Source organism: Solanum lycopersicum, chromosome 10, assembly GCF_036512215.1.
Source record: "Solanum lycopersicum chromosome 10, SLM_r2.1".
Lineage (NCBI taxonomy): Eukaryota > Viridiplantae > Streptophyta > Magnoliopsida > Solanales > Solanaceae > Solanum > Solanum lycopersicum.
In genome coordinates this window covers 14,472,894-14,496,579 of record NC_090809.1, presented here as the reverse complement: position 1 = coordinate 14,496,579, position 23,686 = coordinate 14,472,894, and the positions used below count along the sequence as shown (strand labels likewise).

The window sequence follows — 23,686 nt, the reverse complement described above, 5'->3', positions numbered from 1 at the left end:
TCAAGTTCACACATGAGGACTCAAGCCTCAATACCATACTCATTTGGGAATTATGTTCATTAGATTGAGTATATTAACATCTTTCAAGATTCATTAACATTATTTCTCTTGTGTCGGTACGTGACACTCCGCTCCCTCATATTCATTAATCCTCTTGTGTCGGTATGTGACACTCCGATCCCTCATATTCATTAATCCTCTTGTGTCGGTACGTGACACTCTGATCCCCTAAATCTACATGTTGGTTCATGACACCCGATCCCCTAATTCTACATGTCGGTTCGTGACACCCGATCCCCTAATTCTACGTGTCGATTCGTGACACCCGATCCCCTAATTCTACGTGTCGGTTCGTGACACCCGATCCCCTAATTCTACATGTCGGTTCGTGACACCCGATCCCCTAATCTCATTCTATCAATTCATCAAGCCTTCTCCCTTACCAAGGCATCATCAATCTCATTACTTTAGTTCATCAAGCCTTCTCCCTTACCAAGGCATCATCATTAACAAGAGATTAGGTTTTTATCAAGATTTAGGATTCAATAGCTTCATCATGCTTAATATAATCACAATTATATAATTACATTCATGCAAGCATACAATTAAGCACATAGCAGAGTTTACAATATTATCAATACATATCATTCTCTATTAAGAGTTTACTATGAAAGCATGAAAACCATAACCCACCTCCACCGAAGATTCGTGATCAAGCAAGCAATTTCCCAAGCTTTGTGTTTTTCCTCTCGTTCGATCCTCTCTCTCGTTCAACTTTCTCTCTCTTTCTCTTGTTCTTTCTATTTTCTTTATTCCAAACCCTCTTTCTTTTACCCTAATTAACATGTAATTAAGTGTAAAAGATGACAATAATAACCCACAATTTAACTCAAGGTTACCTCTTTTATCCCCCAAGAAATTGAGTTATTAATATAAACCCACGAAATATATAATTATAGCAGGAATAGTCCAAAACGCCCCTTTAAAACTTAACCAGAAATCCGACTCCGACTGGGATTACGCAACCTGTGACGGCCCGTCGCGCCTGCGACGGTCTGTCATGCAGGTTCGTCAGGTCTCGATTTTCATAAGGAGTCTGTGACGGCCCGTCGTACCTACGACGGTTTGTCCTGCACTTCCGTCACGACGTTCAGAGAATCGTTCCTTGTACAAAATTCTCAAGAGTTGAAGTGTTTTGAAACGGTGGATCACGACGGTTCATCGTGCCTGCGACGGTCCGTCCTGCAGGTCCGTCACAGAGTTCAGAGAGTCGATTTTAGAACCCAAATATCAGAATTTCTAAGTGTTTGGGGACGAGACACCCTCGACAGTCCGTCGTGCCCATGACGTTCTGTCGTCTCAGCGTGTTTTTCCTAAAATAAAATTTGCTGCTCAAAACGACTAAACAGGTCGTTACACACATAGTGACCATATCGTGTCCTAAAGGTTGACTTTGGGATGTCACTATACTCTGAGCTGATGATAGCCATATCTGAGGTCTATCTTAGAAAAGCAACTAGCACCCTGAAGTTGGTCGAACAAGTTATCAATTTTTGGTATGGGATACTTATTTTTTATTGTGACTTCAACTGACGATAGTCAATGAACATTCTAAGAGAATCATCTTTCCATGACCAACATTAGAGAACCCCCATTGAGACATATTGGGTTTGATAAAACCCTTAAATATAAGTTCTTTTAGTTTTTCTTTCAATTCCTTTAGCTTAGGTGGAGTCATTCTGTAAGGAGGAATCGAAATAAGTTTGTTATATGGAAGGACATCTATTCTGAAGTCGATTTCCCTTTCGGAGGGACTCCAAGAAGATCTTCTGGCAACACTTTTGGAAACTTATTTACGATTGGGACTAATTCAAGAGTTGGGGTTTCGAAATTTGAACTATTAACCTAAATAAGATGATAGATATACTCTTTATAAATCCTTTTCCTAGCCTTAAGGTAATAGATAAATCTGCCTACACGCATTGAGTTACTACCATTCCACTCTAAGGACATCTCCAACCCTACAATATATTTTACCCTCCAAAATATAGAGTTTTGTATTTTTTTTCAGACAACACACTCTATCCCAATTCTCTATTTCACTATTTAAAAAGAATATTTTTCTCTATATTATTATTTCTATTTTATTCTTATTTTCTTTTTTCATATAAATCATTTATTTCTTTTTCCCAATGATTACTTTATATAATTATCATGTGATAAAAAAATTATTTTTTCAAATTTTTTATTTAATATAAATTATATTTTATCCTAAATTTTAAATATCATAAATTGCACAAAAATATTATAAAATATATAAATTAATGAACAAATTCAAATAAAAGTAAAATATGATTACATAAACATTACATAAACACTCAATTTTTGAAATTATTACGTTGCTCTCATAAATACTCTATTCATGCATTACGAAGTTCAAAATGAGCATTTTTGTCCTTAATTTTATTATGCCTAGCTAAAAATTGTTCACATAAGAGATTTTCATCTACAACCATTTTTGTCGTTGTAGTTGGAGCCTCTACGACATCTTGAATTGGTGCATTAAGATCACGATCTCAAAATTGGTGCATTAAGATCACGATCTCAATTATCATATAGTATAAAACACGCATTCATTACATCATGTAGCATTTCCTTTCTCCAAAAACGTGACGATCTTGCAATAATGGCATAACTCCGAATGCGCGTTCCACATCTTTTCGACATGATTTTTGTTTCATCGCTAATTAATTATTATGTTATGTATTATATTTTATCTTGTATTCTAATTATTATGTTATGTATTGTATTGTATTGTTATTTGTATTTAAATTATTTTTTTCATCTTACCATTTTAATTTTGTGTATTCTTTATAAGGAAAATTAATAGTAAAATAAAATTTTATTATTGGTGAAAATTATTTAAAATATATTAATCGAAATTAAAGTAGTATATATTACATATTATAATTTTTAAAATAGTACATTACCTTTAAAAAGAATCATGAATACTAGATATTTAATTAATGAAATTATATGTAAATTAATATGTTAATTGAAAAGTAATGGAAATAATAATAAAATATTGAAAAAGTATAATAGAGAGTGTGAATAGTAGTTCTCCAAATGTGGAGAACTACTGCTCACCTCTCTATAAATGGAGTGTAGAGAGTAATATGCAGAGGGGTTGAAGAGAACATTCTCTATTTTACTCTCCAAATATAGAGGATGAAGAGTAAAATAGAGTTGGGTTGGAGATGGTCTAAGACTGTCTAGTTTTGAAACTAAAATGGAGCGATCCTAGTTCTACAATCGATTGAGGAATAATAGGAGTGTAACAAATTCATGCCTAGAATGATATCAAAATCTATCATTTTTAACTCTACAGGGTCTATTGAGGTGACTTTTAGGGAAACTATGACAGAGAAATTTATGTACACCCGTCTAGATATAAATGGGTCATCAACTGGAGTAGACACTAAGAAGGGTTCGGAAGGAGCTTTGGACTGACACCAAAGTTTATTGCTATATGTGGAGTTACAAAGAAAGTGTAGCCCCTGGATCTAACAATGCATAAGGATCTAAATGGAAGACTTGTAATGTACCAGTGACCACATCAAGAGAATCTTCATGGGTCTTGGCAATCTTGAAGAGCATACAACTTGTTTTAGAGCTGATCACCACCTATACCAGACGAGGCACCTTGTTGTGTGGGGCGACCCCTTGGAGCTGCTGAAGTAGTAGATTGAGTCGTGTTAGCTCCTTGTCATTGCCTGGCAGAAGGGAAATCCTTCAACATATGACCAGACTGACCACACCCAAATCACCCCACTATGTCTTCAAGACACTCTCTCTGATGATTCGTACCACACTTTGGACAAGTTGGAGAAGTTTGGTTACCTGAAGCACTCCCTATGACTTAGAGCCAGATGCTCTCCCTTTCTGATCCTGTCGAAACTGTGGGGCGGAGCACTAGCTAATGAATGTTCTTAGATTTAGACCTCCGCTAAAATTGTGAGCAATTTCCACCGCCCTGCCTCTGCTGAGAGTATTTATATTTACCCATCCGAGCCTTTTTGGTATCCTTAGCCATATCCCTAAGTTTATCTCCCTCAACCTGCTGAGCATGAGTCATTAGTATAGAGATATCCATATCTTCCAATAACATGGCATTTTTGTACTTGGTCTTCCTAGATCAGATACTCCAAACAAGAATTTGCTCATTTGTGCTCTCGAATCGGCAACCATACGTAGAGCATACCTAAAGAGTTGGGTGAACTTCATCCTTTGTTCTTGGACTGTTATTAACCCTTGTTTTAACGTCATGAATTCATGGGTCTTGGACTCCCTCAACTCTCCGGAAAGAACATGTCTAGAAAAGCACTATAAAAACGTCCAACGTCCTAGGAGCATCATTCTCACCCTTGTTTTCATTCCACTGCATGAACCAAATATGAGTCATATATGTGAGTTGATAGGATGCTAGCTCAACACTCTCAATACCGGTCATTTGCATACTCCTAGAATCTTCTTAATATCGACTATGAAATTCTGTGAATCCTCACCAACCCTCTATATTAGAAACTCTGGCGGATACGAATAAAGTATCAAATCCTAACTGCAACTGATCCACAGGTGGGGTTTTTAGGAACTGGGACTGCTGATTATTATGGTTGGCTACAGCATGGGCCAACAACTAAATCACATTATGGAACTTTGCATTCGTAACCTCATTGTTCAGGACTGGAGAAACTGTGTTAGTTTTGCTGCATTAGTATTTCATGCATTAGCTCTACGATGAGGCATGATTTGAAATGTCTAAACGACATATTAGAAAGAGAAGTTGAATCATACTTTACGCACGATAGGAATAACAAATGAAGTAAAATTTTCTTTAAACACCTATTAGTCTCCCTCTCATAGGTGTGGTACGCTTCACACTCATGAAAGTGACTCTACGAATGCGAATTTCAGGCACCCTAGGACTCTTGGACATGATGCTCTGATACCTAATTGATATAACGCTATCAGAATAGTGTTAGTTGTTTCAATATAATGATAACTTATCACAAGACTTGAAATTTGAAGAATAAGTCAAAAAATAGATTTGATATTTTGTAAATAGATAATGGTAGATTTTTCGTAATGTCAGAATATTCAATAATAAAAGAATTACACGAATCGTAAGCGTCCCTTACTTCTAACTCTTAGGTTCTGAGTTTGAGCCACAAAGGAAGAGAGCTCCAATGGAAATATAAAAATAATAATGTAGATTCATGTTAGTCTTCGTTATATAAATAAGGCCACAAAATATGCAATCAAGTAAGAAGGATACTACAATTACCTATATGCTATTCCATTTCTCAATTATTACCATGATTCTCATACAAAATAAAGTAAAAATTTATTATATATTTTCTCAAAAAATATTTTTCAAATTTTATTGTATATGAGATTAACTAATTTTAGAATCCCTCTATATCGAGAGAGAGACGTGGGAGCCTCAGAAAAGTTGAGTTCGCAAGTTACTACTTTTTTGACCTGATAATCAAGTCAATCCTAATTAGAGCCGTCAAAATGGGTTTGACCTACGAGGCCGGCCCAACCCAACCCTTGAAATAAGTGGGTTGGGCTAAATATTTTTGGTCCATTTATGAACGAGGCTTTTTAGCCCGCCCCATTTGGCTCGTTGGCCTATTAGGCCCAACCCACAAGCCTTAGAGGCCGGGCCGTGGGCTATTAATTTTTTAAAATATCATTATATATATATATATATTTAATAGTGTTTTATTTGTAAAGATTTTGTGAATAAATATTTTGAAAACAAATAATCAAGTATTTTGTATTTCATCTTGCATGGTGAATTGTAGATGAACATGAACTTCTTAAGGAAATAATATCACATATTGATTCAAATGTCATCGATGGTGAAAGTAGAAGCGGAGTTATAAAACAATACTTAATAAGTCATGTAATATTTAAAAATTTAGATTTGTTAAGTATTTAGGCTGCATTGTGTTGCTGGAAATCTTTTAAACCAACTAGTTTTTTGTGGAGAAATGATGGGATGATCAACATTTATCCGTTATATCTAACGTTGGCTATTATGTATTTTTGCAAGTATTCACCAATGTGTGTGATTCATAAATGTATTTTTGTAAGTATTCATCGAAGTGTGTGATTTATAAATGAATTCATGTATAAATCGATGTCGTGTTCATAGACGTCAACATTTGATATTCTTTGTAAGAGAGTAATATTGTTCATTTTTAGGTTGAAGGGTAAACCCGTCCCAACCCGTGGCCCGCTTGGGACTGGATTGAGCCGCTATATTATTGGCCCTTTAATTAAAAGGGTCAGCCCGCCCCAACCCATTTAACTCTCTAGCTCGTTAGGGTTGGGTTGGGTTGGGTTGGACCAACCCATTTTGACACCTCTAATCCAAATTTTACATTATAATTTTTTTTTATTTGATAGTGATCTAGTTATTATAGAATATATTCGACATCTATGGGAAGTTGAACATAATGCTTTCATATGTCTATGATAGGAGGGGCTAGGTATTAGTTGTCATGCTAATATGATCTCTCATTACCTGAACAAAATTTAGTACTTTGATGTTACAAGCAAGCTCATAAAATACATATTTCATAAATTTTTATCGTCGAAAGAGAACACAACTTATAATTCCACTTACTAATGAAAAATATATATAAAATATCTTGTGAATAAAATAGTTCTCTAGTTAAATCAACTTCCTTTCACATAGGGAATATACGTGTTCCTAGCAGATCAAACAGCAAAAAGTATAAAGGCAGAAAAGAAATTAAAAATAGAGCCAAAATCCTAATATATTAGACCTGAGAGAACTCGGTAAATGAAGCCTTTCCAAAAGAGATTAAATTTAACTTCAGATGTCTGCCCTACAACCTTGTGTATGAAAAAGTCAACAAAATGGACATCTCCGGGACTAACTCATGTTGTACAGCAGAATGCTAAACGAATCAAGGGAAACAATAACAAAGAAACATCGGTTATCTACTGTAGGATTACTTCCTCGATCTCTTCCTAGAAGATTTGGATGAAGCCTTTGATTGCACTGCAGAGGCTCCTTTTGGATTAGCTGGCTGGTTTGACTTCGTATCACTACTGCTCGCTGCCTCTTTAGCCACTGCACCTTGAGAACCTCTAATTTGAGCTGCTCTCTTATCCTTTATCTTTGGTCTGTAACTAGACTATCCCTCTTGGAAATCCACCTCTCTGGATCAGGTGGAGGTCCTGGATTAGCTGGGTCAAAGCCCTTTGGATATTTTTGCTTTCTCTTCCTCTTTTTCTTGGCTTTATCCTTACTCTTCGCTTCGTATGTTTCAGTGGCACCAGCATTTGGACCTTTCTCGGCTTGCTTGGCACCAGATGTTTTCTCCAAACTGTCTACATCTATTGCTTTCAGACAAGGTAGTTGTTTTAACTGCTTCTCATAAGTTTCTGCTTTCTCAATGTCAGCGTGGGCTGCAGTCTGGATTAATCCAACTAAAGCCTCAATACTTCCATGGCTTTTCACTAGCTGCTCATAAAGGCGTGCTGCCTCCTCTTTCAATCCATACCTGAGCTTGAAACCAGCAGCCTCCTGCATGATAGTATTGAGCTTATTGTCTTCAGTCATGGCATTTGACCACCACTTGATTGCAGAATCAAACACAGCATCGGCACCATCAGTATCTCCAGCCCTTTCCTTGAGAGAGACAATAGTGGCAACAGTTGCAAGCTCGTGTTGAATGTCAGGTATTTTTGCCAAGGAATCAGCTGCAATCTGCGGATGGCCAACAGCTGCAGCAACCTGAGCCCTTGCAAGCAGGATAACCTTGGATCTGTCAGGAAACTTATTTGCATACTGTCCAAGTATTTCTTCAGCTTTAGCAGCCTTGTTCTCTCTAACATGGACAGCAGCTTGAAGTAAAGGCATCAAGCTACCAGGGAACATCCCAAGTAGAGCGCCAACAAGTTCTCTTTCCTGTAACAATCCAATGATAAAAATAAACATTGCAAAAAGACTCGGGGAATAAACAGTAGCAGTTGGATGTCTAATAATGGGTCCCTTGTTTCTAATGCATCAATTTTTCAAAGGATAACACATGTTAATCTTACAGATAATTTACCTGATCCATCTTATTAGAATGAACAAGCAGCATCACCCTATTGGTATATATTGCTTCCCTTTGCTTCTGTGAGAGCTTCAAGTCCAGTCCACGAGCAAGCTGGAACTTCTCTGGTCCATCACTTTTCTCTATTAGCTTATCAAGTTTCCTTAGGCCATCAGAGACATCTTTAGGACCCTTTAAAGCAATGAGATTATTTACTGCCACCGCAAGTGAAGACTCGTCGCCAAATTTCTTTTGACAAAATCAGTATAACATGCAACAGCCTCTGGGGTGTTCCCTAGAATCTAGAGAGAAAAAAACAACTTGCATCATTGCAACTTACCAAAGCAAAAGAAGACTACTCAAACTTGTGTCATAAGATAATTTACCTGTTGTACATATGCAATTTGAACAGCTATAGGTGCCAATTCTATTTCAACATCATCATCAGCTAAATTTTGTTCCATTAGTGTTTCCTGACCAATTCTGTAATTCCATTGTCCACAATAAGATATTCATTGTTCTTTTAGATTTTCATTTCATTCATGCAAAAACTTGAAGTTTCACAGAGAATCGCAAAGAAGTGGAAGATTTTACCACATTTGATTTGACACATCTAGAAGTGCATAAAGTTTAAAAAGACAAAGGAGAGAAAATATCATTATACGGTTGATCCAAATGAATACACCATACACCAGAATGCAGTTTGTCCCTTGTGACATCTCATAAATAGGTGTTCCAGTTTACCCTATGATCTTTGGCATCAAATAACAAACTGCATTCAATTGTCTACAAGATATAAAGAGAAAATCATCCTACAAAATGGAACTTATAATTTACAGCCTCATATAACCATGCCCCTTATTTAAACCCACCCCCCCCCTCCACCTCCCAAACCAAATCAACGAGAAGACATTAAGACTTAAAAGAAAAAGGCAAGTAACAATCATAACTAATCAAAGACACAAAAGCACTATTTGCATGATCCTGAAAATTGGAATGGCTAAAAAAAACTCTCTTTCTTGTATAAAAAACCGTAAACTCCATTTTTTATACAACAAATAAGAAGACATAGCAGCTTTGCAGAGATTTTAACCCCCAACATACACCAACTTTTGACTGTAATGGCACATCTTTTCAATTAGACTAGTTCTATATTGTTAGTCTACCATTACTAAAGGGTTAACAAACCAACAAAAAGTTAAACCCAAATTAGAAAATAAAAGATGCCTAGGATTCTCCTTAAGTTCATACAGACAAAAATAAATCAATTGCTAAAGCAAATACATCTTGATGCCAACTTAACCCCTCCAAAATAACTTCCAAGCGAGGAAATATCTGATGCTTTATTACAAGTCATAGTTTGTGCATCAAATGGATAAAAGTCAGACAAATAAAGCAAGTCAGGACTAACTGAATCTAATTTATTCATGATGTTATGAAGATCTTATTAGAGTAAAACTTGCCTTCGAGCTGACAATAGCAGTTTGCATCTTTGTATTTCTTCCTTTCAATTAAAGAGCAGGCAGTATTGTAAGCCAATTCAAAACTGCTAGTTGCTTAACTCTCAGTAAATCCAAGGTTCCTTGAACTTCAGAAGACCTTCCAGCAGAAACCAGACCAGCAACAAGATTTATCTCCAAGGAATCTATAGTAGACTTTGGGAGCTTTTGATAAATATTGACAGATGCACCCATCTTTCCTAAACGATACAAAATCTGAGATTCCAACAACATTGACTCAGTACTTCCTTCTTGCCCCTTCAAGGAATCTAAAGCCCCCTCCAATTTATTTTGCCGATAAAAGCAATATCCCTTTTCAAAGAAAGCATGACAATGAAAAAGGGGAAATGTTAATGAGAGGACCAAAAACCAGAATTTAAGAGAAAGGAACTTATTTTTCTCTTCATCAAGTAGAGGAGTTAATACCTAACTATGCAATCTCTCAGAAAGTTACTCCAACTTTCAATTTTCAGTCAAAATTACTCAACTATTGCTTTCTTTCTTAGAAAGTCAATCAACTTAGAATTTAACTCAAAAGTCACTCAACTATCTACACTTTCCTCAAAATGTCACTCAATCTATTAAATTATTTTTTTAATTAAAAATTATTGTTATTAATTATTTATATAACAAACCATAATTTTAAAAAATATATTAAACCATTTAGTAATTCATCCACCTAACCCGACCCATTAAAAAATATGATATTACCCATTTTATTTTGTCTTTAATCCTAAATTAATCCCTCTCTTTAATCCTTGAATTAGAATTAAAGACAAAATAAAATGGGTCATATAATATTTTTTAATGGGTCAGATTAGGTGGGTGGATCACTAAATGGTTTAAATGGTATTTTTACTTTTAAAAAAATTTGGTTTGTTATATAAATAATTAATATCAATAAATTTTAATTAAAAAAACAATTTCATAGATTGAGTGAATTTTTGAGGAAAGAGTGAATAGTTGAGTGACTTTTAATTAAAATTCAAAGTTGCGTGACTTTTGAGTGAAAATTGAAAGTTGAGTGACTTTCTGGGAGAAAAGTGCATAGTTGAGTGACCATCTGAGGTACTAACTCTCAAGTAGAGGAGATAATCAATAAGCATAAGGAAAAAAATAGGTAAATAATCTGCATAAAGATGGTGCTGGAACAACCCAAAGCTAGCTTGGCACTGAAAAGAAACTTATGAAATGGTTAACTTTCCCCTGTAGAAAAGATCGGGGACTGATGACTTCTCATATATTTCCTATTAAACTTCTAGGAGTGACAAACGAGCGAGTCGAGTCGAATATAATATACGTCGATCAAAACATGAGTTAAATAAAATGGATAAATTATCTGACTCGACTCATATTTTAAATGGCTAAAAACGGTTACCCAATGGATAATATGGGTAACCATATTTACCCATATTATATTAGAGATCTTGTTAAAAACCTATTAAAAAATGATTATCACTTCACTCCATCCCCACTAGTCCCCAGCCCCAACACCCCATCCCAAAATCAATTAACAAAAAATCTAAATTTTTTCATTTTTTTTCAAAAAAAATAAATTACCACCCAACGCCCTACCATCCACACACATACACACCCTCCCATAACACCCATCCCAAAAAACAATTAACAATTTTTTTAATTTTTCATTAATATTTTTAATTTTTTTTGGGAAAAAAATTATCACCCCACACCCCCTTACCCCCTACCAGCTTCCCCACCACTTACCCCCTACCAGCACCCCACACCCCCTATCCCAAATAAAATGTAAAAGAAAGTTTCATTTTTTTTATATATTTTTTCAAAAAGAATTCTTACTACCCAACCCTTTATCACTTTTTTTTTTGCTTTTACCCATTTTATCTATTTAACTACCCATTTTTAAATGGGTAATATGGGTATTACTCATTTTTTACCAATTTTTAAATGAGTTGGATACCTAATTCATTTAAAATGGGTAATATGAATGGATAGTCATATTATTTACCCATTTTGTCACCCCTATATACTTCCTACTTCATAGTTGGAATTGCCCATGGGAGGAACTAGGAAGCTATAAGGATGTTTCAATCGTAATCATATCATTCAGGTATACAATATGAGACTATCAGATGAAAAACTCGTTGCACCTAACATCCTGGGAAATCGAACTTTGATAAGAATATCCTAACTAGCTTTAAAACATACAAAGTACCTTCTTCTCTTTATCCTCTTCCTTTTTCTCAAAGATTGGTAATGACATGCCATGAGGGCTTCTCAAACATCATCCTAGACTTGGAGTTGATTGACATTTTACCCTCTACTACAAAGAGCACAGTAGACCTATTCAAGAGTTGAGGAGCTTACCCAGGCCTCAAGAATTGACAGAGTTCCAATATCCCCTGAATGGAGGAAATGTTTAAAGCCTCTAAGCAGCATACCATGCCCGTGGTGTTCTCAAATCATAAGCCAATAATTTTTGAAAGTGGGGATCGGGTAGCATCACCCTCATATTTTAAATTCGAGAACATGTGGTTACAATCTGATGGTTTAATAGATATGCTGAAAGATTGGTGGAACTCTTATACAGTTATGGGTACCCCAGATTTTATGTTCACACAAAAGATAAGGAACCTGAAGGACATTACTATGAATCATACACGAAAATACAATTTGTTAGAAAACAACCCACAAGCTACTTGTTATGACCCTGCAAACCTTGGAGGGGTTTGATCTTATATGGTTATTAGAATAGGAATAAGTATTTCTTACTTAGAATAGGAATAAGAATAGGAATTCTAGTTGGAAAAGGTTTCCAATGTAGTGTATATAAATAGGGTCTTCATGTAACAATTTAGATATGCAATTTAATAATATTTTATCCAATATTTCTCACATGGTATCATAGTAATGGCGAAAAAAAAGAAGTTAAATATTTTTTTGTAACCTAGTTGTTGTCCGAATAATTATTATTTTTCGTCACTGCTTTCATAAAATAGACACCACCACTAGCTGCGGAATTTCCCGGCGAGCAAAGCCCAATCATCCCCACCAGAAACCAGTGCTACACGTGCCGTCGGTAGGATTTTTGCCCGCGAACTGTCAGACCAACGCGCTGGCGCGTGTGACTTTTTTTTGTCAGTTTTTTCGACAATTTCTTTTCTATCTGAGTCACCTATTCATTCTGAGGCTAACTGTGTAATTTTTTTTATTCCGACCAGATTCAATCGCCGAAATTAGGGTTTTGGTTATTTTAAGGCTGTTTCCGGCAATTTTTTTCGAGATTTGAATTTTTTGACTATCAGATCTCAATAATCAAAAAAATTTTGTTGTTCCCGAGACAAATTTAGCATAATGTCTTTTGGATGTGATGTTTTTGGTTCTAAAAATATATGGTTGCCATTCGTCATTGGCCTCTTTATCAGTTGGATATAAAGAATGCTTTTCTGCATGGTGATCTTGAGGAATAAGTCTATATGGAGCACCACCTGGTTTTGTTGCTCAGGGGGAGTCTAGTAGCCTTGTATGTCGATTCCATAGGTCACTCTATGGTCTGAAACAATCTCTTCGAGCTTGGTTTGGGAAGTTTAGCACATTAATTTAGGAGTTTGGCATGACTCGTAGCGGAGCTAATCACTCTGTGTTTTATTGACATTCTGCACCAGGTCGATGTATCTATTTGGTTGTTTATGTTAATGATATTGTTATCACCGGTAATGATCAACATGGTATCACCGATTTAAAGCAACATCTTTTTAAGCACTTTCGGACTAAAGACCTTGGCAGATTGAAGTATTTTATAGGTATTGAGGTTGCTCAGTCTAGATCAGGCATTGTTATCTCTCAACCCAAGTATGCCTTAGACATTCTTGAGGAGACAGGAATGATGGGATGTAGACCTATTGACACTCCGATGGATCCGAATGTTAACCTTCTTCCGGGACAGGGGGAGCCACTTAGTAATCCTAAAAGGTATAGACTTGTTGGAAAGTTGAATTATCTCACAGTGAGTAGACTAGACATCTCTTTTTCCATGAGTGTTGTGAGTCAGTTTATGACTTCCCCATGTGATATTAATTAGGAAGCAGTTGTTCGAATTCTTCGATATATAAAGTCAGCCCCCGGCAAAGGACTACTGTTTGAGGATCAAGGTCATGAGCATATCATTGGATATACAGATGCTGATTGGGCAGGGATCACCCTTTGACAAACGTTCGACATCCGGATATTGTGTTTTAGTAGGAGGTAATTTGGTGTCGTGCAAGAGTAAGAAACAAAATGTGGTTGCTCGATCTAGTGCAGAATCAGAATATCGAGCAATGGCGACAGCAACTTGTGAGTTAGTTTGTCTCAAACAGTTATTGGGAGAACTAAAATTTGGCAAAATTGATCAGATGGAACTTGTGTGTGATAATCAAGCGGCTCTTCATGTCACATCAAATCCAGTGTTTCATGAAAGTACTAAGCACATTGAGATTGACTGTCACTTTGTCAGAGAAAAGATACTCTTAAGAGATATTGTTACAAAATTTTTGAAGTCGAATGATCAGCTTGCAGATATGTTCACCAAGTCTCTCACATGTCCTCGTATTAATTACATTTTTAACAAGCTAGGTGCATATGATTTATATGCACCAGCTTGAGGGGGGTGTTAGAATAGGAATATGTTTTTCTTACTTAGAATAGGAATTAGAATAGGAATTCTAGTTGGAAAAGGTTTTCAATGTAGTGTGTTCAATAGGGTATTCATGTAACAATTTAGATACGCAATTCAATAATATTTTCTGAAATATTTCTCACAATGATTAAACAAGAACAAAGTATGCAATTACATTTACCAACATAATATAATTCATATCCTCACTTTGCTAAATCCTGTAGGATAAAATAATACTCCTCCGTTTAAAAAAGAATGACATCCTTTCCTTTTAAGTATGCTTCAAAAAGAATTAAAACTCTTTCTTTTTTTTGGTAACATTTCAATTTCACCTTTCCATGTGGCATGTTTAAGGCCACAGGATCAAAGAGCAATTTGTACATTTGACATAACTTTAGTTTAGGACCACAAGATTCAAAAGTTTTCTTTATTTTCTTAATCTATGTGCCAAGTCAAACTAGGTCATTATTTGTGAAACGGAGGGAGTATAAATCAAGTAAGATAACAAATAAAAACTTATGAAACAAATAACAACAACTTGCACTACGCAAGATTACCACAACTCTAAGTTTGAGACAGAGAACAAACGAAACAGAGGAAAATCAAAATGACTTGGGGGCTGGGATGATTAAGCCAACTTTGAGGATTATCAAGTCTTTTGTTATTCTTTTACTTAAATATCAGTAAATTTATGAGTAAATTTTGATGAAAACATATATAAGATATAATTGTTCATAATAATATTATGTATAGATAAAACATTTATAAGATAGAATTGTTCATAAAAATCATATTATGTATCCATAATTATAAAAATATGTATACATTTGTTGGTTGAAGTCGGGTATTTCTTTGATTTTTTTAACAAAACCATAACTAAACAAAATATTATTGGTTTTTAAAGTCATATCCAAATAAAAATCAGTTTATTTAATCGATTTGGTTAATTAGTTTAGTCTATCAGAAACAGCCTCTCTACCTCTAAGATAGTGATAACGTATGCCATATTCTCTTTACACTCTCCCAACCCCACTTTGTGGATTACATGAGATATGTTTTTGTCATGAACACCCCTACTTGTGCCCCAGACAGAGCCCCACCACAGGCCGTGATGGGTTCACCATGGTTTTCTTTCAGAAATCGTGGAGTTTCATCCTAACCATGGTTTTCTTTCAGAAATCCTGGAGTTTCATCAAGGATGACATGATGCGTGGTTGCAACTTTGTCCACAAACTGTCAGATGGTAAGGTCCGAAAATGCTTCTTTCACTGCTCTCATCCCAAAGAAGAAGAGATTTGTGGAGTTGAGAGATTTTAAACTCATCAACTTAACAGGCAGCGTGTACAAGCTAGTGACTAAAGTTCTAGCTGAAAGATTGACAAAAATAATGACAAAATTGATTTCTGGACAGCAAAGCGCTTTCATGAAAAATAGGCAAATCACTGATGCCTCCATTATTGCCAATGAGGTTCTTGTTTTGAAGCTCAAAACTGGAGATAAGGGCCTTGTAAGCAAGTTAGACATAGAAAAGGCCTTTGACCAATTATATTGGGCTTATTTAATTGATACACCAAAGATGGCATTTGGAAATATTATAAGGTTGTCATTAAAAGAATAGATGTATAAGGTAAATATATTTTTGTCTTGCAACTGTAAAATTTTCAGTTTTGGTTAATAGTATGTGTAGCGGTTTTTTCTCCTCAAAAGGGTTGCAGGCGGGGAGATCCTCTCTGTCACGACCCAAACCGGGTTGCGACTGGCACCCACACTTACCCTCCTATGTAAGCGAACCAACCAATCTAAACCTTAACATTTCAATATAATATAAACAGAAAATAATGCGGAAGACTTAAACTCATAAATAATCAATTTCTATAACTCAAAAACTTATCATTATCCCCAGAATCTAGAAGTCATCATCACAAGAACATCTACAATCAAATGGCTAAACTAAGAGTATTCTAAAAGCTAAAAATACATAAGAAGCTAGTCCATGCCGGAAGTTCAAGGCATCAAGACTTGAAGGAGCAGATCCAGTCCAAGCTAGAAGCGTTAGCTCACCCTGAAGATCCGGTGTAGTAAGACTGGCTTGAGTTACTGTTGAGTCGAAGATGACGGCACGTTTGCTGCACTCCACAAATAGCAAGAAGAAAAACATAAAAGTAGGGGTCAGTACAAACCACGGGTACTGAGTAGATATCATCGGTCAACTCAAAATAGAAAACAGTATATATTAAGCAATATCATAAAATCAACTAATATCCTTAACATGCAGCATTTATAGTTACCATAACCCTTGGTTACAACACCAAGCACATCAATGAGGACTCACGCCTCCTCATCATACTAATTTGGGAATTCAGTTCATTAGATTGAATATATTAACATTTTTCAAGATTCATTATCTTTATTCCCCTCGCGTCGGTACGTGACACTCCGATCCTCATTCTATCCTGGTGTCGGAACGTGATACACGATCCATATATTCTATCTTGGTACCGGAACGTGGCACCCGATCCATATATTCTATCCTGGTGTCGGAACGTGACACCCGATCCATATATTCTATCCTGGTACCGGAACGTGGCACCCGATCCATATATTCTATCCTGGTGTCGGAACGTGACACCCGATCCATATATTCTATCCTGGTACCGGAACGTGGCACCCGATCCCCTAATCTCACTACTTTCGTTCATCAAGCCTTCTTTTATGCCAAGGCATCATCATTAACAAAGTAGATTAGGGTTTCTTTTCAAGATTTGGGATTCAATAGCTTCATCATGCTTATTTATTCATAGTTACATAATCACATCATTCATGCAAGCATACAATTAAGCATATAGAAGGGTTTACAATACTACTAACACATATCATTCACTATTAAGAGTTTACTACGAATAGCATGAAAACCATAACCTACCTCCACTGAAGAGTTGAATCAAGCAAGAATTTTCCCAAAGCTTTATTTCTCCCTTCTCGTTCGATTCTCTCTCCCTCTCTTGTTCTTCCTATTTTCTTATTCAAACCCTCTTTCTTTTACCCTAATTAACATATAATTAAGTGTAAAAGATGGCAATAATACCCCACTAATTAACCCAAAGTTACCTCTTTTATCCCTCAAGAATTTGAGTTATTAATATAAACCCACGAAATCCATAATTAAGGCAAGAATAGTCAAAAACGTCCCTTAAAACTTAACCAGAAATCTGACTCCAACTGGAATTATGCAAACTGTGACGGTCCGTCGCGCCTGCGATGGTCCGTCCTGCTGTCCGTCGCATAGTTCAGAGACCCAAATTTCCACCAAGGGTCTGTGACGGTCCGTCCTGCCATTCCGTCACAAATTTCAAAGAGTCGATTTTCAGTACCCAATTTCAGATTTTCTAAGTGTTTTGAAACGAGACCCTGCGACGGTCCGTCGTGCCCATGACGTTCAGTCGTGGGGTCCGTCGCTTCTGCCAGTTTTTCCAGAATTGAAGTCTGTTGCTCAAAACGACTAAACGGGTCGTTACACTCTCTCCCCCTTTTTGTTTGTTCTAGCAATGGAAGGGGGGCTCACTCAAATGTTGGCGAAGGTGAAAAAGCTCCAATGGATTCAAGGGTTCCAAGTTACTAGGAATCCCTCCACCACTATCATTGTTTCTCGTTTGCTCTATGTAATTGATATTTTGATTTTTTGGTGGAGCAGATAGTCCACAATCTCAACATCAATCGAATGGTCTTTTGAGTCTATCTCTGTTCTACATACTAATATGCTCGAAAAAAATAGTTATCCAATAAATTATCTTAGAAATGTCAGTGGACATACCCAGCTACAATATGGGCTCTCTACTCACTACCTACGTTGGATTTACCATTAGGTGCTAAATTCAAATCAGTTGAGATATGGAATGGAGTTACAAAAAGAATGGAAAAAAGGCACGCAACATGGAGAGTAAGTGCCTGCCTCTAGGTGGTAGACTCACCATAATAAACAGTGTCCTTGATAGCATCCCCATTTAGATTATGTCTCTATTTCATAAGCCAAGTTCAGCCATAAAACACAGACAGCCTCAAAAGAAGATTTCTATGTGAAAGAAATAGTTAATAACAAATGTCCTTTGGTTAATGGCAAATTGTGACTCTTCCTAAGCCTTAGGAAGGCTTGGGGCTCAAAGATTTGAAGCTTCATATTACTAATGAAATGGCGACAGAGGTTTAGTCAACCTAAGGCATGTTACTGGAATGACATTATTGTTGCCTAATACGATGCTCAAAACCACTGGTATCCCAAGAGAGGCAGTGAAACCACATGGTGTTTAGGTCGGGAAACACATTATAGCCTAGAAGATGAATTTTCTCAGAAAGTTCCCTTCAAAGCTGGCAATGGACTCAACGTCAAATTTTGGCATGATTTATGATTTGGGTATACTACAATGAAGGTCTCCCTTCTAAGACTTCTTCAGACAGCTATCAACAAAGATGCAACAAGAGTGCACTTCCGAGAAGAATCCTACAGGATTGAGAAATCAATGATTTACTCATCCTCCTTGGGGCTTTGGAAGAACACATCTGGATACTACCTCCAAACATAGAATCCTATTGGGAAACTCTAAGAAGGGAGTTGACACTATGAAAGAATGTTACAAACAAGGATGCTCTCAGAAATGGAATTCTTGAAGTTTGGCCTTGGAAACGTATTTGAAGGATTAGACCAAAAAAAGAGCAACCCGGTGAACTAAACTCCCTCTGTGTGCAGGGTCTAGGGAAGGGCCCCACCTCAAGGGCCTATTGTACGCATCCTTACCTTGAGTTTCTGCCAAAGGCTGTTTACAAGGCTTGAACCCGTGACCACCTGGTCACATGGCAGCAACTTTACCAGTTAATCCAAGGTTCCCCCTTCTTTGGAGGACTAAACAACCTTTCAAAATTAGTTGCTTCACATGGACAGCAGTCCATAGGAAATGCCCGACACAAGACAATCTCAGAAAGAGAAGTTATCATCCTTGACAACAGGTGCTTCTTTTGCAAGCGGAATAATGAATCTGTCAACAACCTCTTTCTGCATTGCTCGGTAACAGCTAACATTTGGCCTCTATTTTCTCTGTCCTTGGCCTCTAATGGGTCATGCCCTATTGCATCAAAGATAACTATGAATGTTGGATACTCTGGAGAGTTGATGAAACTATCAGAAGGATCTAGAGAATGATCTCAGCAACAATTTTTTCATGTATTTCTAAGGAAAGGAATAGCAAATGCTTTGATGTAATTTCAACTCCTATAAGTACTCTAAATGCTAGATAATTAGTTAGTATGTTGAGTAGGCATTTTAACTCCACTGTAAACAGTGTTAACAATTTTTTGGATTTTATTAGCTCCTTTACCCTGAATCCTGACTTAGCACTAGTCTTGGGGTTATATTTAGACTTTTTTTTACAGGTTTTTGCTTAGTTTTTAGCTTTATTAGTTATTCCCTGAACCTACCAGTTAGATGCTTTGCAACTTTGCATCCTCTTGATGCCTCTTCAGTCTTTAATACAATTTATTCACTTCACCAAAAGAATAGATTAGTGCTTAGGTGATTTTGAGTACTAAATACATATAATCCCTCCATCTCAAATTATATTTTACTTTTTAGTATGTACCTAGAAGAATGACACTTTTTTATACTTAGAATATTAACTTTGAACTTCTAACTTTATCCTTATTTAGACCATTTATAGCCATAAATACCTATGGGTTGTTTTAAAGCATAAGTTTCAAAAACATTCCTTTCTTAAACTCCGCGTGAAATAAAAAATCACATAAATTGGACCAGAGGCGTAATATTGTAGAAGTGTTGGTTGGGGAAAGTGACATGGATAGAGAAGTCAGTTGTCCACCCTCATAATACAAAATGTTTCCTCATATATCAAACGTGAAAAGTAAATTCTTCAGTGGACAATATTGTGTCATACCAAACTCACCTTAGCACCATTATTCAATTTCAATGTAAAAGCAAAACTAAAATCTCTAGATATATATGTATGTGTGCATAATTCCTATTTTCTAATCACCTTAAAATTAGTGCAATAGGTATTACCTTAAAGAAGCTAAGATCAAGAGAAGCCTTTTTGCTAGAGTCTTTAATAGCAACCAAAGTTTCTTCTATAGAATCTGCTTTCACTAACGCCACCACTTTACACTGTATCGCATCCTCATCTCCAGGTGAAGCACCATGAACTTCAAATAAAAATCATCAAATGCTATACACTGGAATATTACAGATGGATGAAATTATAGCTAAAAAGGAACTTACTCTGATTGGAAACTTTGATGGCTTGCTCATACTCGGATCGTTGGATGTGGCGATTAAGAGAGGTGAAGAGATCTTCAATTGATATAGCAGGGGCTACTGATGCCTTTGCTTTCTCTTTGGGCTTAGGAGCCATTTCTGAAGCAATTTCCAGATCTTCTCCTAGGTTATTCAGAAATCAGGATGAATAAAATTAAAAGGATGAATTATTTTATCAATCCCTTAAAAAAGGCAAATATCTACTAATTACCATACCACCTAATCCCTATATAGGAAATACTTGATATAAATTATTTTATGATTTAAATATTTTAATTAAGTGTAAATTATTTCAAATTTATTTTCAGCAAAATGTATTAATCGACGGTGTAAATAGAAAATATAAATTATATTATTATTTAGATATTTTAGTTTAAGTATACATTATTTCATATTTATATTCAGCACAAGGTATTAATCAAAGGTGTAAATAGAAAATACTTTATACCTTGTCCATAAAAATACTTAAATGAAATATTTTACATCTTAACATAAAAAATACTTTATATCTTGCTCTGGAAAATACTTGTACTGAATATGCTTATAATGAAATATTTTATACCTTAATCTTAAATTATTACAATAATGTGCCCTAGACCGAGAGTATAATAAAACTGTAACTTCGACTTAACTTTAAAATTCAAAATTTGATTATATAGCAAATTAAAAAAAATATATGTAGAGTAAAACTTTAAATAGAAAAAAGAAAGTCACAGTAGGAAATTAAACCACTCAATACAAAAAAAAAAGTTGCATGTAACTGTTGGACTATGATTGTTGTGTCTTGCGGGTTGTATATTGTAAGCTATTGTTGTAGTTGTAACACCCCGGAAACTAGTAAACTAAACTAGGCTAAGTGTGAGGGCAAGAGACAAGGAAGAGGACCAGGATAGTCCACTCTTACGACCACCACCACGGCTCATGATGAGGACCACGACTCATGTGGACTAGGTCGTGGCTAAACAAAGGTCGCTCAACACAGCTCCCTCCAAATGAGTCACTTCATGGCTCGTGGTGATGACCACGACTCATGAAAAAGTTTGCGGTGGTGCCTTAGATTTTTGGGCGTCAAAGGGGAAGTTGCCTAGCTACTGTATCATGGAGGAACTAAGGCTCATGGAGACTCATGTGAAGGGCTTTTCACTAAAATTTATAGTTTGGGGTTAACTTCAAATGATGATATCTCTTAGATAAAAAAGAATTAAGTGAGTCATTACCTATCCAATTAAAGTTCTCTAGGTCCTCTTTACAACACCACAGAATTTGCCCAATTCGCATATTGGAGCAAAAAGTTATGCCCAAAATAGTGAAGCATTGTCAGGCTGAAAATTCATCACGACCCGTTTAACAGGCCGTGGTGATGATCATGATCCGTAAAGTTGTCCTTCATGCCATTTTGGCAGTTTAGTCAAGGGACTTCTTCCAATTATTTTAAATCAAAGTTATGTCATTTTTCCCAAGCCTAAAACATCTATATAAGTCATTTTAATCCCAAAATCACTCAATTAAGTCAATTATTCCAAGACCCAAATCAAATCCTCAAAATCTCTCCTCTCAAATATTTCTCTCAAGAAAACTCAATGAAGAAGAAGAGGGTCAAGCTAGAAAAAGACTCCATTGTTGCAAGTTTTGTAAGGCTTTGTAATTAAGGTATGATGGTTTATCCATCCATGGATTCTTCCATCCATGAAGACCCCTAGATTTCCCCTAATTGTAAATATGAAATCCCCAAATCAAGTTAGGGTTCCTTCTAAATTTGTTGATTAAGTTGAGTTAGAAGCCAATTGACTGGATAGTGCTTAATTTAATATTGGATTATGTTATATAATGATATTATGTGTTTTCCATGGTCAATCCTAGTCTAATTGATGAAACTATAGTATTGTGGGTTTATGCCATGAAAGGTGAAATTGAGGATTCATAGAAGATCTTCTATAATTTATGAGTTGTATAGTAGTTGTCAAGAACAAAGGAATATAGACATGAATTGAATGAGATTATGGTATATATGATGGATCATGACTAGGAAAGCTTTAAGTTTAACCTTTATGATGATTTAAAACTAGAATCACTTGATAATGAAGATTTTGTGATTAGAATGCCTTGTAATCTAGGTTCATAAGGTGATTTTATGGAGTAGCGCTATTAAGACTAAAGACTCATAGTTATAAATGTCGACTTCTAGGTTTGAAGGTAAATGCTAATATGATGAATTATGTATGTTAAGGCCATAAGAGGAAGTTGACTTGATGATGGTAGACTAGTAGATAACATTGTTATGGAAGGACTTTATCTACCTCGTGAATGTATGAATGTATGAAGTGATGGAATCACATGAGTTAGGATAATTTCCATGTAGTGTGTGAACCCAGGAGTGATAATTGAAAGTAAGCTTTGAACGTCAAGGAGGTGAAGTGTAAGATTATGCTTGTAGTAATTGTACTATACTTGAATTATGAATACATACATGTCTAATGTAGTCATTCTACATGTATTGATTTTGATAAGAGTTTTGACCTTAAAAGGGAAAGATATGACATTATGCATATTTTATGAATATTAGTACATGTTTTACAAACACTTTAAGAGGAAAGTGAATATGCTCATGATCTAGTTGTGTTGTTGAATGGTTATTCTCATATAAACACTTGTGCATGAATATGATATAATGTGAAAGGTTTTTCACATGTAGTGATTCTAAGGTTGGAAGACCAGTCTCATCTATTGAATTTATGTATGTTGGGTTGAGTGTCAAGGAATGCATCCATAAATTTAAACTTAAGTCAAGACTTAATAATGAACTCAATTGGAATTATGCTTAGCACCTAATAGATATTGATATGATATGGAAGCTTTTCCATTAGTAGAGATTGTGTGTCTCCATAGAAGCTCCCTCGTTAATAGAGGTGGGGTTTTCTAGTAGTAATCTCATGGGATGAAAGCTCTTCCGTTAGTTGAGGTTCGATTTCTAATAAACTATGTGCCCTCATATGTTACTTCGCTATTGGATTCACCTAAGTTAAGAGTATGGTTCTACCTTAGGCAAGTAGAACAACACATTTTCGGTGTGGGGTAGACACCGAATTTCATGTGAAGC

At 35.8% G+C, this 23,686-nt stretch overlaps 1 pseudogene; it reads right to left on the bottom strand.

Annotated features, from left to right (window-relative positions):
- Positions 1-7,024: 7,024 nt before the first annotated feature.
- LOC138339005 (uncharacterized) lies at positions 7,025-20,717 on the bottom strand (annotated as a pseudogene).
- Positions 20,718-23,686: the final 2,969 nt, after the last annotated feature.